Below are 16455 nucleotides of genomic sequence, written 5' to 3'. Positions count from 1 at the left end.
TTCTGGCTCCCTACCTCGTGGCATTCATGCTCAATCAGACGAAATTTGATGAATTTTCTGATTTGACATAAATCTGCATCTCCATTGATAAGATTTAGATTTAAACCATATTCTTACATCTCCAACCTTCTGAACCTGAATGAAACCACTCTGGGTCAATTTTCACCTTAACCCGTAGCCTTAAAACAAAACAAATCAAAATGTTTTCAAAAGAAGAAAAGCAGATTGGATCAATGCTGATGATTGCTTTTCCTTCTCTGTTTAATTTTGAATTATCGAAACAAAATCACCACGCTGTGACATTTGATATCTGCCGATATCTGCAGCTGAGGTCTTAAATTTTTAACACCACTGGATCACTTCCTGCCCCAAATTCCTCCAGCAAAGGTTGCACCGTGACTTTGTAAAGCCATTTTATGTCAGAGAACTACTCTCAGTAATCCTGCACCATCAACACTCATGTGGTCCCGAAAATCAGGGTCACCTGTTTTAAACGAAACACAGAAAATCCATTGTGGCTCTTCCTGAGAGCCCAAGGGGTTAATTTGTCAAATCATCATTTATTATTTCTTTTGTCCAAAGGAATAATCCCTTTACCTGAAACAAATCCAGAAAACAAAACAGGAGAGAGAGGGACTGCCTCGCCCACTTCCTCTCTCTCTGGAGCTCGCAGCCTGTCTGAAATAAACCCGGTCTCTCCCACACACAGATATACGTAGGACTGCCAACTGGAATTTCCAACTCCAAGTCCTTCTCTCTGTGCTTTCAAGATGTAACCACATTAAGTAAAATGTTTTGTGTTTTTGATTTAATTTATTCCCTCAGGGGAGGAGGGTTCAAGGATCCTCACCATACAGGAGACACCCCCAAGAAAAGGGGGTGTCTCCCTTCAAAATTCACAAAAATCATTGTTTTTATCAAGAGACAATAATACTGTTTAAACAGTACCTGCTCTTTCCACTTTCAGAATGCTGTGACTCCAAAGGTGTCAGACCAACATCTTAAAAAAACTAGTGCAGTCCAAATACTTAACTTCAGCAATATGGAAATAAGTGTTCGTTACTTCTTGCTTGTCAAAACCTTAAGGGTTGGGAGAGGAATCAATCACCACAGCACAAAATGCTTCGAAGAAGATCAAATTAATTTATAACCAGAGATCATCCTGCAACTGTAACTTTTAATTCTTTAAAGCTGCACCTTATCTTTTCTTTTACAATTAAACCTCATTTTGTCAATTATTTTATATAAATGCAAAGGTTGTTGCTTGGTGAATTGAAAACAGATATTGGTGTACTTGGAAGGGGTAAACCTTTTTTTTGCTGAAACAAAATGACGGAGCCAGATATCAGATGCACGCAGCGTTCTCAGCATACGTCAATGTAAATTCTTTTTTTAAAAAAAACATTCATACCGGGAAATAAGATTTCCAATCATACATTTTAGTTTATAGTTAGTCCAGTATTTCCAGATTGTTGTGATCAACTTTTGTTTAGGTCCCCCTCAATTTCTAATTGCTTCATAAGTTTTATAATTTGCTGTCCTCGCCATACACAACTATAGCTTTCCAATTCAATTTATTCACATACGTTTCGTGGGTATGATTGTAACCAACTCTCCGAGCTGTTCCAGCTTTCCGGCTTTTCCTATCAAGGTGATAGCAGAAATCCTTTTTTATCTGTTCTGTTTTTGGATCACTATTTTTCAAACCACAGCCAATCACAAGATAAAAAGGGCTGTGCTGTCAGAGCTAACAGCTTTCACATTTTAGTACAACCAAGATTAATCCCAAAATTATCAAAATTGATGCCCTGTACTAGATAACAAGATGTCGATCTTCGATTTGCAGTTACATACAACATTAATTCTTTACACATCAATTCACACTCACCAATACTCAACACAACTTAAACTTCAAATCACTCGACATTTAAGAAATTCAAAATGCCAATTTTTCTGTGAAGTTCCATGTCTGGAATTTGACATGCTCACATTTTATAAGAACCAGAATTTAATAGGTCACTTAACCTCAATAACTCCAATTTTAATTCAGCAATATCAGAATTAAACACAAGACAAAACAGATACATTACACAAAAGAGGAAAACACGTAAGACGCAGTAAGAAGAGGGCATGGCCCGCAACACCAGCAGAAAACACTCACAATAAGGGCAGGCTTTTTAAAGAGACAGTACACTGAAAACAAAAGAACACATTCTGTAGCTTATTATCCCTCCCTTTTTAAATCATTTATCCTTCATCTCTGCACTCCATTTTCAATCTCTAATTTTTCCTAATTAACTTAATTCTAAACTGATTTAAAATCTCATGTTGAAAGCTCTTTTACCAGGCTTGTTTTTACTCCCATGTTTAAAAACTTTCTTGTTTAGGGCAGCAGCTTGGTTAAAGACAATAAAAGGAAGGTCACCTCCCAAGTCTGAAGTGAGAGCGGATAAAATAACATTCTTCATATCACTGTCTTCAAAATTGGGGTGGTAATTCCGAAACGGCTGCAGACGCTGTCTTAATTCTAGGGGTCACGTTTGTGGACTAATTGGTCCTAATTGTTGCCCATATGCTTGTAATTCGGAATAATCTAAGGGCTGAGACTGTACGTATGCACCTGCCCAGGGGACCCCAGGTGGAGGATTTCCTCCTCCCTCTGCTGGTGCTGCACCTGGTACATTGGGAACTACCTGAGTTCTGATAATAACCCTCACGGGTTTTCTGCACTTGGGGAACCAAGTGGGGCCTTGTCTTCACCAGGGACTTTCCCTCAATTTGGGCGATGGAAACTGGTTTCTCCTCACGGTTCACATGGGGTGGGGGATCTAGTGCAGGGATGGGTGGCAGAGGGGGATATAAATTCTCACTATACTCATTTCTTTCTTGGCCATAATCCACGTCAGGTTCTCCCAGGGTCACTGCCACTATCACTGCATGTTGCACACTCAGTTGTTTTTCTAACTGGCTAACTCTGGTATGGCATTGACGATGATCCACCTCTCTCTGGGGGCCCTTGAGAGCTTCTCTCAAAGCATCTTTTGCATCCTCTAAGTTTTTAGTGAGGTGAGTATTATCTTTCTTTACAGTTTCTAGCTGGCATCGTGTTTCTTCTAAATTATCTAATGCTGATCCAGCATGTACAGCCTTAACACTTTGATGTTGCATGATTGCAGCTGCCGATGCAACTTGGTGTTGTCCACCATCAATCTGACTATCTTTCTCAGCAAGTTCTTTTTTATGCCGTTTTAACTGATCATCAATTTGACTATCTTTCTCGGCAAGTTCTTTCTGCTGCCGTCTTGGTGTACTTTAGAGAGCCACTATCCGTTAGTTATTACGAACCCTCCACAAGGATTTTCCGGCGATAACCCTCGCGTCTGTTCCGTGCTAGCGAGAGCAGAAATAGGAGAGTAGACCAGATGAATGCGTGGCTTGAGAGATGGTGTAGGAGGGAGGGGTTTAAATTCCTGAGGCATTGGGACCAATTCTGGGAAAGGCGGGACCTGTACAAGCTGGACCGGTTGCACCCAAGCAGAACCGGGACCAATATCCTCGAGGGGGCATTTGCTAGTTCCGTTGGGGAGAGTTTAATCTAATATGGCAGGGGGATGGGAACCAAAGGGCAGGTGCAGATAGGACAAATTCAGACCAGGAAACGGGAAGTAGAAAAACAGTGAGTGATGTAGTTAGTGACTCAGAAAGACAAAAGAGCAAAGGCTAAATAATGTTCAGCACAGGAATTTGACGGGGTTAAAGGGTATATACTTTAATGCAAGGAGTATTCCATACAAAGCAGATGAGTCAAAGGCACAGATAGACGCATGGCAGCGTGATATCATTGCTATAAGGGAAACATTGCTTAAAGAGGGGGATAATTGGCAGCTCAATATCCCTGGATATAGAGTTTTCAGGCAGGATAGAGTGGGTGATAAAAAAGGATGGGGGGGTAGCATTATTGGTTAAAGAATCAATTCCAGTTGTGAGAAGGGATGATATGCTAAATGGATCATCAATCGAGGCCATATGGGTTGAGCTAAGAAATAAAAAAGGGGCAGTCACACTACTAGGAGTGTATTATAGACCCCCAGATAGCAAAAGGGAGATAGAAGAACAAATATGTAGGCACATTTTTGAGTGCAAAAATAAGAGGGCAATAATAGTAGGGGACTTCAACTACCCGAACATCAACTGGGATTCAAACAGTGTGAGGGGCACAGAGGGCGCAAAATTCTTGATTGGTGTCCTGGAGAACTTTTTAGCCAGTACGTGACAAGCCCAACAAGAGGGGATGCAATTCTAGATTTCGTCTTGGGAAATGAAGATGGGCAAGTGGGTGAAGGGACAGTGGGTGACCATATTGGAGAACGTTACCACAATCCAGTTAGTTTTAGCATTATTATGGAAAAGGACAGAGTTAAATCAGGAGTAAACATTTTAAATTGGGGGAAGGCAAATTTTACAGAACTAAGAGGTGATTTGGCTGAAGTGGAGTGGACACAACTACTTGAGGAGAAATCAGTGGCAAGCCAGTGGGAGGCACTAAAAAGTGAAATTCTACGGGTACAATGCAGACACATCCCCTCAAAGACAAAGGGTGGCACTGCCAAATTTAGAGCCCCCTGGTTGTCTAGAAGTACACGGGGCAAGATAAAGCAGAAAAAGAAAGCTTATGACTGTCACAGAAATCTAAACACTGCAGAAAGCCTAGAGGAGAGTAGAAAGTACAGGGATGACATAAAAAAGGAAATAAGGAAAGCAAAGAGAGGGCATTAAAAGTATTAACCAGTAAGATTAAAGAAAACCCAAAGATGTTTTATCAGTAAATTAAGAACAAGAGGATAGCTAAGGAAAAGATGGGACCTATCAGGGATGATGAGGGTAACTTGTGTGTAGAAGCAGAGGATGTGGGTAGGGTTTTAAATGGATGTTTTGTCTCCATATTCGCAAAGGAAAGGGATGATCCGGACGTAGTGGTTAAAGAGGAGAGGTGTGAAATATTGGATAAGGTAAACATAACGAGAGAGGAAGTACTAGAGGGACTGGAATCCTTGAAAGTTGATAAGTCACCAGGGCCGGATGGATTGTTTCCTAGGCTACTGAAGGAAGCCAGGGAGGAAATAGCGGATGCTCTGAGGATCATTTTCAATCCTCACTAGATACAGGGGAGGTACCGGAGAACTGAAAGACTGCAAACGTAGTACCATTGTTTAAAAAGGGTACAAGGGAAAGGCCGAACAATTATAGGCCGGTCAGTCTTACCTCGGTGGTGGGCAAACTATTAGAATCAATATTGAGAGATAGGATAAACTGTCACTTGGAAATCAGGGATAGTCAGCATGGATTTATTCAGGGAAGGTCATGCCTTACAAATCTGATTAAATTATTTGAGGAAGTGGCAAGGATGATTGATGAGGGTAGTGCAGTGGATGTTGTCTCTGTTGATTTTAGTAAGGCATTTGTCAAGGTCCCACATGGCAGACTGGTCAGAAAGGTAAAAGCCCATAGGATACAGGGAAATGTGGCGAATTGGATCCAAAATTGGCTCAGTAACAGGAAACAAAGGGTAAAAGTTGATGGATGTCTTTGCAAATGGAAATCCGTTTCCAGTGGTGTGCCACAGGGCTCAGTGTTGGGTCCCTTGCTGTTTGTGGTACATATTAATGATTTGGACTTGAATGTAGGGGGCACAATTGGCAAATTTGCAGATGACATAAAAGTTGTCCGTGTCGTTGATAGTGAAGAGGATAGCTGTAGACTCCAAGAAGATATCAATGGGTTAGTGGAGTGGGCGGAAAAGTGGCAAATGGAGTTCGACCCGGAGAAGTGTGAGGTGATGCAGTTAGGGAGGGCAAACAGTAAAAGGGAATACGCAGTAAATGGGAATATATTGAGGGGGGTAGAGGAAGAGAGAGACCTTGGAGTGCATGTGCACAGGTCCCTGAAGGTGGCAGTACAGGTTGATAAATTGTGAAGAAGGCATATGGAATGCTCTCCGTTATTAGCCGAGGTATAGAATACAAAAGCAGGGATGTAATGATGGGACTGTATAAAACGCTGGTAAGGCCACAGCTGGAGTATTGTGAGCAGTTCTGGTCACCACATTACAGGAAGGATGTAATTGCTCTGGAGAGAGTGCAGAGAAGATTTACAAGAATGTTGCGAGGGCTTGAAAATTGCAGCTATGAGGAGAGGTTGATAGGCTGGGGTTGTTTTCCTTGGAGCAGAGGAGGCTGAGGGGAGACTTGATTGCGGTGTACAAAATTATGAGGGACGTAGATAGAGTAGACAGGAAGTACCTGTTTCCCCTAGCAGAGAGTTCAAGAACTAGAGGACAGAGATTTAAGCTGATTGGCGGATGGATTAGAGGGGACGTGAGGAAAAACTTTTTTACCCAGGGGGTGGTGGGTGTATGGAATTCTCTGCCTGAATTGGTGGTCGAGGCAGGGACCCTCAACTCTTTTAAACAGTGCCTGGACCTGCACTGTAAGCTGCAGGGCTACGGCCCGGGTGCTGGAAGGAGGGATTAGAATGGGCATCTGGTTATTCTTCGAGCTGGCGTAGAAACGATGGGCCGAATGGCCCACTTCTATCCTGTTTCTTTTCTATGGTTCAATTGTTACCTTATATCAATTAATATCAGATTTTGGCTGTTGTCAGAAATAGTCTCTTCGTGGTCGCCAATTGTCGGATTTAAACCACTATTTTCAGGATTATAATCTAATCCAATCTAAGGACTGGTTCCTGACAACAACAAGATCACCACTGGTACTGGTATTACGGTTAAAGGCAAAACCGATTTATTAAGCACATCACAATTAGTACAAAAAGGTGATACTTAACAAAGAGAAATGGTCACAGTGTTCCTTGAAACCTCGGAGATATCCCTCCAAGTGATTGAGGCACGGTCTCTCTCTCTCTCTCTCTCTATCCCTCCAAGTGACTACAGTGCGGTCTCTCTCTCTCTCTCTCTCTCCCTCCAAGTGACTACGGTGCGGCCTCTCTCTCTCTCTCTCTCCCTCCAAGTGACTACAGTGCGGTCTCTCTCTCTCTCTCTCTATCCCTCCAAGTGACTGCGGTGCGGTCTCTCTCTCTCTCTCTTGCTGTGATCTGTTAACTGAAAAGTTCTCTTCTTCCTTGCCAGAATCTTGTTCGCCTTCCTCAGCTTTTGAGGTCTCTTCTTATTCCCTTTTTCAGTTTATGAGCAGTTCACTCTCACATCCACATCTCTCAGCCTGACCATTATTCATGTCTCTCAACCTTCAGAAGTTACATTCCAAGCATAACTCCTGGTCCCATCCGTGCCTTGTTGTTACAGACTTAACAGAACCTTATTTAGAGTTTACATTGCGAGCCTTCACAGAACCGTTTGTATAAACAGACTTCTGCTCACTGGCTTGTGGAGGCTCGAGATAGAGAGGCCTGAGCCTGAGTGACTCCTTGATTTAATGAACCTTCAGTCCCTTTATCTACATGTCTTTTAGACATTATGCTATTACAGCACATTCCGCCCTTAGGTCTGTTCATTCCCACTTTACTGTTGTCAGCATCCTTTTAGTTTTAACTGCAAACTTGACTATAATAACCATCATGCATCCTTCTCGGCCCACCAGCACTTTCTTATTGAACACACGTTACATGGTTCATTCTATATTAATACACAGTACAGTTTACATTTATAGATACATAGATTCACAGTACATTTCATTCCACTTCTACTGTTGATTATAATTATACTAAATTCTATCTGTTAATGGGTTAATCATTACACATTGTTCTTCCTGTCTCTGAACACCGTTGTACAGGAGCCTTCTGTTCCGTTCCTAGAAGCTCTGAACCATGGAAGAGAGCGGCTGGGACACATTTCTCACACGCCTCAAGATTAACCCACATGGAGATTTTGCTGTCTGTGAAGAGAGACGAGAAAGACCAAAGTTCCGTTTGCCCCTCTCAGTGTGGCCCTGAAGGACTGTGTCCAGGCTGAAGTTCTGTTCCCACCGGACGATCCTCCCCCCAGATTGTCCTTTCTGAGCTCCAGTCAGGTGATGCTAAACACTCAGGTATTTTTTTTTTTATTCGTTCACGGGATGTGGGCATCGCTGGCAAGGCCGGCATTTACTGCCCATCCCTAATTGCCCTCGAGAAGGTGGTGGTGAGCCGCCTTCTTGAACCGCTGCAATCCGTGTGGTGACGGTTCTCCCACAGTGCTGTTAGGAAGGGAGTTCCAGGATTTTGACCCAGCAACAATGAAGGAACGGCGATATATTTCCAAGTCGGGATGGTGTGTGACTTGGAGGGGAACGTGCAGGTGGTGTTGTTCCCATGCGCCTGCTGCTCTTGTCCTTCTAGGTGGTAGAGGTCGCGGGTTTGGGAGGTGCTGTCGAAGAAGCCTTGGCGAGTTGCTGCAGTGCATCCTGTGGATGGTACACACTGCAGCCACTGTGCGCCGGTGGTGAAGGGAGTGAATGTTTAGGGTGGTGGATGGGGTGCCAATCAAGCGGGCTGCTTTATCTTGGATGGTGTCGAGCTTCTTGAGTGTTGTTGGAGCTGCACTCATCCAGGCAAGTGGAGAGTATTCCATCACACTCCTGACTTGTGCCTTGTAGATGGTGGAAAGGCATTGGGGAGTCAGGAGGTGAGTCACTCGCCGCAGAATACCCAGCCTCTGACCTGCTCTCGTAGCCACAGTATTTATATGGCTGGTCCAGTTAAGTTTCTGGTCAATGGTGACCCCCAGGATGTTGATGGTGGGGGATTCGGCGATGGTAATGCCGTTGAATGTCAAGGGGAGGTGGTTAGACTCTCTCTTGTTGGAGATGGTCATTGCCTGGCACTTATCTGGCGCGAATGTTACTTGCCACTTATCAGCCCAAGCCTGGATGTTGTCCAGGTCTTGCTGCATGCAGGCTCGGACTGCTTCATTATCTGAGGGGTTGCGAATGGAACTGAACACTGTGCAGTCATCAGCGAACATCCCCATTTCTGACCTTATGATGGAGGGAAGGTCATTGATGAAGCAGCTGAAGATGGTTGGGCCTAGGACACTGCCCTGAGGAACTCCTGCAGCAATGCCCTGGGGCTGAGATGATTGGCCTCCAACAACCACTACCATCTTCCTTTGTGCTAGGTATGACTCCAGCCACTGGAGAGTTTTCCCCCTGATTCCCATTGACTTCAATTTTACTAGGGCTCCTTGGTGCCACACTCGGTCAAATGCTGCCTTGATGTCAAGGGCAGTCACTCTCACCTCACCTCTGGAATTCAGCTCTTTTGTCCATGTTTGGACCAAGGCTGTAATGAGGTCTGGAGCCGAGTGGTCCTGGCGGAACCCAAACTGAGCATCGGTGAGCAGGTTATTGGTGAGTAAGTGCCGCTTGATAGCACTGTCGACGACACCTTCCATCACTTTGCTGATGATTGAGAGTAGACTGATGGGGCGGTAATTGGCCGGATTGGATTTGTCCTGCTTTTTGTGGACAGGACATACCTGGGCAATTTTCCACATTGTCGGGTAGATGCCAGCGTTGTAGCTGTACTGGAACAGCTTGGCTAGAGGCGCAGCTAGTTCTGGAGCACAAGTCTTCAGCACTACAGCTGGGATGTTGTCGGGGCCCATAGCCTTTGCTGTATCCAGTGCACTCAGCCGTTTCTTGATATCACGTGGAGTGAATCGAATTGGCCGAAGACTGGCTTCCGTGATGGTGGGGATATCGGGAGGAGGCTGAGATGGATCATCCACTCGGCACTTCTGGCTGAAGATGGTTGCAAACGCTTCAGCCTTGTCTTTTGCACTCACGTGCTGGACTCCGCCATCATTGAGAATGGGGATGTTTGCAGAGCCTCCTCCTCCCGTTAGTTGTTTAATTGTCCACCACCATTCACGACTGGATGTGGCAGGACTGCAGAGCTTTGATCTGATCCGTTGGTTGTGGAATCGCTTAGCTCTGTCTGTAGCATGTTGCTTCCGCTGTTTAGCATGCATGTAGTCCTGAGTTGTAGCTTCACCAGGTTGGCAGCTCATTTTTAGGTACGCCTGGTGCTGCTCCTGGCATGCTCTTCTACACTCCTCATTGAACCAGGGTTGATCCCCTGGCTTGTTGGTAATGGTAGAGTGAGGAATATGCCGGGCCATGAGGTTACAGATTGTGCTGGAATACAATTCTGCTGCTGCTGATGGCCCACAGCGCCTCATGGATGCCCAGTTTTGAGCTGCTAGATCTGTTCTGAATCTATCCCATTTAGCACGGTGGTAGTGCCACACAACACGTTGGATGGTGTCCTCAGTGCGAAGACGGGACTTCATCTCCACGAGGACTGTGTGGTGGTCACTCCTACCAATACTGTCATGGACAGATGCATTTGCGACAGGTAGATTGGTGAGGACGAGGTCAAGTAAGTTTTTCCCTCGTGTTGGTTCGCTCACCACCTGCCGCAGGCCCAGTCTAGCAGCTGTGTCCTTCAGGACTCGGCCAGCTCGGTCAGTCGTGGTGCTACCGAGCCACTCTTGGTGATGGACATTGAAGTCCCCCACCCAGAGTACATTCTGTGCCCTTGCTACCCTCAGTGCTTCCTCCAAGTGGTGCTCAACATGGAGGAGGACTGATTCATCAGCTGAGGGAGGACGGTAGGTGGTAATCAGCAGGAGGTTTCCTTGCCCATGTTTGACCTGATGCCATGAGATTTCATGGGGTCCAGAGTCAATGTTGAGGACTCCCAGGGCCACTCCCTCCTGACTGTATATCACTGTACCGCCACCTCTGGTGGGTCTGTCCTGCCGGTGGGACAGGACATACCCAGGGATGGTGATGGAAGAGTCTGGGACGTTGGCTGAAAGATATGATTCTGTGTGTCTGGCGATGTCAGGCTGTTGCTTGACGAGTCTGTGGGACAGCTCTCCCAATTTTGCCACAAGTCCCCAGATGTTAGTAAGGAGGACCTTGCAGGGTCGACTGGGCTTGGTGTTTTGCCGTTGTCGTGTCCGGTGCCTAGTGGTCCGATGCCGGGTGGTCCGTCCGGTTTTATTCTTATTATGACTTTTCGTAGCGAGATTTTACAACTGAGTGGCTTGCTAGGCCATTTCAGAGGGCAATTAAGAATCAACCACACCAACACTGGGAAAGACCAAAATCTGCAATAAAGTGTTTAAAACGAAGCTGATTTATTTAACAGATATCCAGAATATTAAACTCCAGCCCAGTTATCGGGGTTATTAACATCAGCAGAAACAAACCCCAACTGTCAGAATGAACATGGTTCAGTCCTGGATGTAAAGGGAATTAGGGGTTACGGGGAGCGGGCAGGAAATTGGACATGAAATTAGATTTGTGGTTAGGATCAGATCAGCCATGATCTTATTGAATGGCGGAGCAGGCTCGAGGGGCCGATTGGCCTACTCCTGCTCCTATTTCTTGTGTTCTTATGTAACAGCAGAATCCAACCCCTGCAGTCATATGTGAACTCGCTGGAGTCTCAGCACGTGTGATGACTGAGTGAATCCCTTCCCACACACGGACCAGGTGAACAGTCTCTCCACAATGGGCATGAGTTGATGTGTCAGCAGTTCATTTCTGCTTTTCGAGCTCTTCTCACAGTCAGTGAATTAAAAGGTCACTCAATAGTGTGAACAAGTTGATGTCTCAGAAGGTGGGATGAATTAGTGAATCTCTTCCCACACACGGAGCAGGTGAACAGTCTCTCCCCAGTGTCAGTGTGTTGATGTTTCAGCAGATCATTTGTGCTTTTAAAGCCCTTCTCACAGTGAGAACATTTAAATAGTCTCTCCCCAGGGTGAGTTCGTTGGTGTCTCAGTAGATTCCTGTTGCTTTTATATCTCTTCCCACAGTCAGAACATTTTAAAGGTCTCTTATCAGAGTGAACTCGCTGGTGCGATAGAAGGTGTGATGACCGAGTAAATCTCTTCCTACACATGGGGAAGGAGAACGGTCTCTCCCCAGTGTGAATGCGTCGATGTCTCCATAGTTGGTATCTGCTTTTACAGGTCTTCTCACAGTCAGAACATTCAAAAGGTCTCTCCCCAGTGTGAACAAGTTGGTGTGTCAGCAGTTCGGATGAAATAGTGAATCCCTTCCCTCACACGGAGCAGGTGAGCGGCCTCTCCCCAGTGTGAGTGCGTTGGTGTGTCAGCAGATTCCTTTTGCTTTTAAACCTCTTCCCACAGTCGGAACTTTAATCGGTCTCTTATCAGAGTGAACTCGCTGGTGTCTCAGCAGGTGGGATGACCGAGTAAATCTCCTCTTACACAGGGAGCAGGGGAACGGCCTCTCCCCTGTGTGAGTGCGTTGGTGTGTCAGCAGATTAATTTTGCTTTTAAACCTCTTCTCACAGTCAGAACATTTAAAACTTCTCTCATCAGAGTGAACTCGCTGGTGTATCAGCAGGTTGAAAGTCTGAGTGAATCTCTTCCCACACACGGAGCAGGAGAACGGCCTCTCCCCAGTGTGAACTCGCTGGTGTCTCAGCAGGTGGGATGACTGAGTGAATCTCTTCTTACACACGGAGCAGGAGAACGGCCTCTCCCCAGTGTGAGTGCGTTGGTGTTGCAGCAGATTAATTTTGCTTTTAAACCTCTTCTCACAGTCAGAACATTTAAAAGGTCTCTCATCGGAGTGAACTCGCTGGTGTGTCAGCAGGTTGGATGACTGAGTGAATCTCTTCTTACACACAGAGCAGATGAACGGCCTCTCCCCCGTGTCACTGCGTTGATGTCTCAGCAGTTCCTTTCTGCTTTTAAAGCTCTTCTCACAGTGAGAGCATTTAAAAGGTCTCTCATCGGAGTGAACAAGCTGGTGTGTCAGCAGGTTGGAAGACTGAGTGAATCCCTTCCCACACACAGAGCAGGAGAATGGCCTCTCCCCAGTGTGAACTCGCTGGTGTTTCAGCAGGGTGGATGACTGAGTGAATCCCTTCCCACACACGGAGCAGGTGAACGGCCTCTCCCCAGTGTGAACTCGCTGGTGTTTCAGCAGGGTGGATGACCGAATGAATCCCTTCCCACACACGGAGCAGGTGAACAGCCTCTCCCCAGTGTGAATGCGTCGATCAGTTTCCAGCTCTGACGGGTAATTGAATCCCTTCCCACAGTCCCCACATTTCCACGGTTTCTCCATGGTCCGGGTGTCCTTGTGTCTCTCCAGGTTGGACGATCAGTTGAAGCCTCGTCCACCCACAGAACACGTGTACGGTTTCTCCCCGCTGTGAATGGTGCGATGTTTTTTCAGGCTGTGTAACTGGTTAAAGCTCTTTCCACAGTCAGTGCACTGGAACACTCTCACTCGGGTGTGTGTGTCTCGGTGCTTTCCCACTCACACTGATGTTTGAAATCTTCTCCCACAGATAGAACAGACAAACATTTCTCCTTCCACATTCAAAGGCCGATGATATTCAGGTCCTGATGAATCGAGTGACTCTGTCAGATCTTGACGTGATCTTTGATTTGAGTTTCCCTCTGTAAATCCTCCCCTTCTAATACCCTGCAAAAGGAGTTCAGAAAAGTCATTACTGTAAGTACAGGATAGAAATTCAGAATGGACAATTCTAGTTTCTATGGAACATTCTTTCCTCTCTTGTTCCTCCAAAGATGTAAATCTCCATCCCACACAATCTCCCTCCTCCCTGTGCTGAAATCCAAACCCATCGTGTCATCTTTCAGTGGCCCGAAACCATGAGTAAAAGGGTGAGAGAGAGTGAGAGAATGAATGTGAGAGAGCGTGAGAGAGTTAATGTGACACAGTGAATGCCAGAGAGTCAATGTCAGACAGTGAATGTGAGAGATTGAATGTGAGTGTGGGAGAGTGAATGTGAGTACAGCAATGGGCTCGTTGTGGAGAATGAAGTGGGGCAGGTGGAGCATCTTTCAGTGGGGCATCGGTGATCATAATCTCATTAGGTTTAGAACAGTTATGGAAAAGGACAGGGGACAGTCAAATACGAAAATTCTTAACTGGAGGAGGGCTAATTCCAGTGAGTTAAAAAGGGATCTTGTCCTGGAGGATTGGAATCAAAAATTGGCAGGCAGAACAGTAATTAAACAGTGGGAGGCCTTCAAGGAGGAGTGGGTTTGGGTACAGAGTAGACAGATTCCCACGAGGAGGAAAGTAACAGCATCCAAAGCTAGAGCTCCCTGGATGACTGAAGATATAGAGATCACCATTTCTCCTTCATTCACAGACGCTCCCTGACCGATCACTATTCCTCATTCATTCACAGACGCTCCCTGACCAATTACCATTCCTCATTCATTTGTCGATGCTCGCTGACCGATCATCAATTCTCCTTCATTTACAAACCTTCCCCGACCGATCACCATTGCTCCTTCATTTACAGATGCTCCCTGACCGATCACCATTTCTCCTTCATTTACAGATGCTCCCTGACCGATCACCATTTCTCCTTCATTTACAGATGCTCCCTGACCATTCACCATTTCTCCTTCATTTACAGATGCTCCCTGACCGATCACCATTTCTCCTTCATTTACAGACGCTCTCTGACTGATCACCATTTCTCCCTCATTTACGGACGCTCCCTGACCGATCATCATTTCTCCTTCATTTAGAGATGCTCCCTGACCAATCACCATTTCTCCCTCATTTACAGATGATCTCTGACCGATCACCATTTCTCCTTCATTTACAGACGCTCCCTTAACTGATCATCATTTCTCCTTAATTTGCAGATGCTCCCTCACCAATCACCATTCCTTCTTCATTTACAGACGCTCCCTGACCGATCGCGATTTCTTCTTCATTGAGAGACACTCCCTGACCGATCACCATTTTAGCTTCATTAATAGACGCTGCCTGATCGATCGCCATTTCCCCTTCATTTACAGGCGCTCCCTGACCGATCACCATTTCTACTTCATTTACAGACGCTCCCTGACCGATCATCATTTCTCCTTCATTTACAGGCGCTCCCTGACCGATCACCATTTCCCCTTCATTTACAGACGCTCCCTGACCGATCACCATTTCGCCTTCATTTACAGACGCTCCCTGACCGATCACCATTTCTCCTTCATTTACAGACGCTCCCTGACCGATCACCATTTCTCCTTCATTTACAGACGCTCCCTGACCGATCACCATTTCTCCTTCATTTACAGACGCTCCCTCACCGATCACCATTTCTCCTTCATTTACAGACGCTCCCTGACCGATCACCATTTCTCCTTCATTTACAGACGCTCCCTGACCGATCCCCATTTCTCCTTCATTTACAGACGCTCCCTGACCGATCCCCATTTCCCCTTCATTTCCCGGCGGGTAGTGAGGGGGGGATAATGTTCACTGTTTTATATTCGGGTCTGGGGCCGCACTCGGGGTTTGTAAAGCCTGAGCCTGGGCCTGAGCCCGGACCCGGGCCCCGGGGTTTATTGAGCCTCTTGCTCCGATCCTCTGACCTGCACCGAACGCGCTCCTCCCGCAGCCTCGACTGGCCGCGCATGCTCAGGACACACTGACAGATAATGAGTCACTACTGCGCCTGCGCACTGGGCTCCACTGATTCAGATAGGGCACAATCTGAACCGCGCTGCATGCTGGGTGCTGCAGCCGCCATTGATGATCTTAATATCAGGCCGAAAAACAAAGACATTGGAAGCAGGAAAAGCGCGTTTGGACCAAGGATAATAAAATAAACTGAAAATAAACTGAAAGCCCAGCTATTTAAATCGGCACAAACACACAGCATAGAAGCTCCCCCCCCAACTTTGGTGAACTCCAGAAAATATTTTTTCATTAACTTTTATTAATTTCGCTTTATTAATTGTTGCAACTGACGGGTTCAATTAATGTTTATTTTCCAACTGCACCACAGGACCGTCAGTTTCACCATTAACCCCGCCCTGGTGATTAAGGAGATATCCGGACCAACTGGAGCAGCAGGAATTTATCGGAATTTCCTGTAATGAGTGGGGTGCCGCAGGGATCAGTGCGGGGGCCTCAACTATTTACAATATATATTCATGGCTTGGATGAAGGAACAGGGTGTCTTGTGGCCAAATTGGTTGATGATACAAAGAATGGTGGAAAAGCAAGTTGCGATAAGGACACAACTTGTCTGTAAAGAGATATTGACAGGTTAAACGGATGGGCAAAAATTTGGTGGATGGAATATAATGTGGGAAAATGTGAAGTCATCCACTTTGGGAGGAAAAATAAAAAAGAAAGATATTATTTGAATGGACAAATACTACAAAATGCTGCGGTACAGAGGGATCTGGGTGTCCTCGTACATGAAACATAAAAAGTCAACATACAAGTGCAGCAGGTAATCCGGAAGACATCCGGAATATTGGCCTTTATTTCTAGGAGGATGGAGTATAAAAGCAGGGAAGTCATGCTACAACTGTACAGAGTGCTATTGCAAGACGCGAGGCCCGAGGAGCCTCAGTGCCCACATGGGGACATGAAGAAGTCGATGCGTTATGGAACC

Source organism: Heptranchias perlo, unplaced genomic scaffold, assembly GCF_035084215.1.
Source record: "Heptranchias perlo isolate sHepPer1 unplaced genomic scaffold, sHepPer1.hap1 HAP1_SCAFFOLD_439, whole genome shotgun sequence".
Lineage (NCBI taxonomy): Eukaryota > Metazoa > Chordata > Chondrichthyes > Hexanchiformes > Hexanchidae > Heptranchias > Heptranchias perlo.
Note: the sequence above shows the minus strand (reverse complement) of the source record.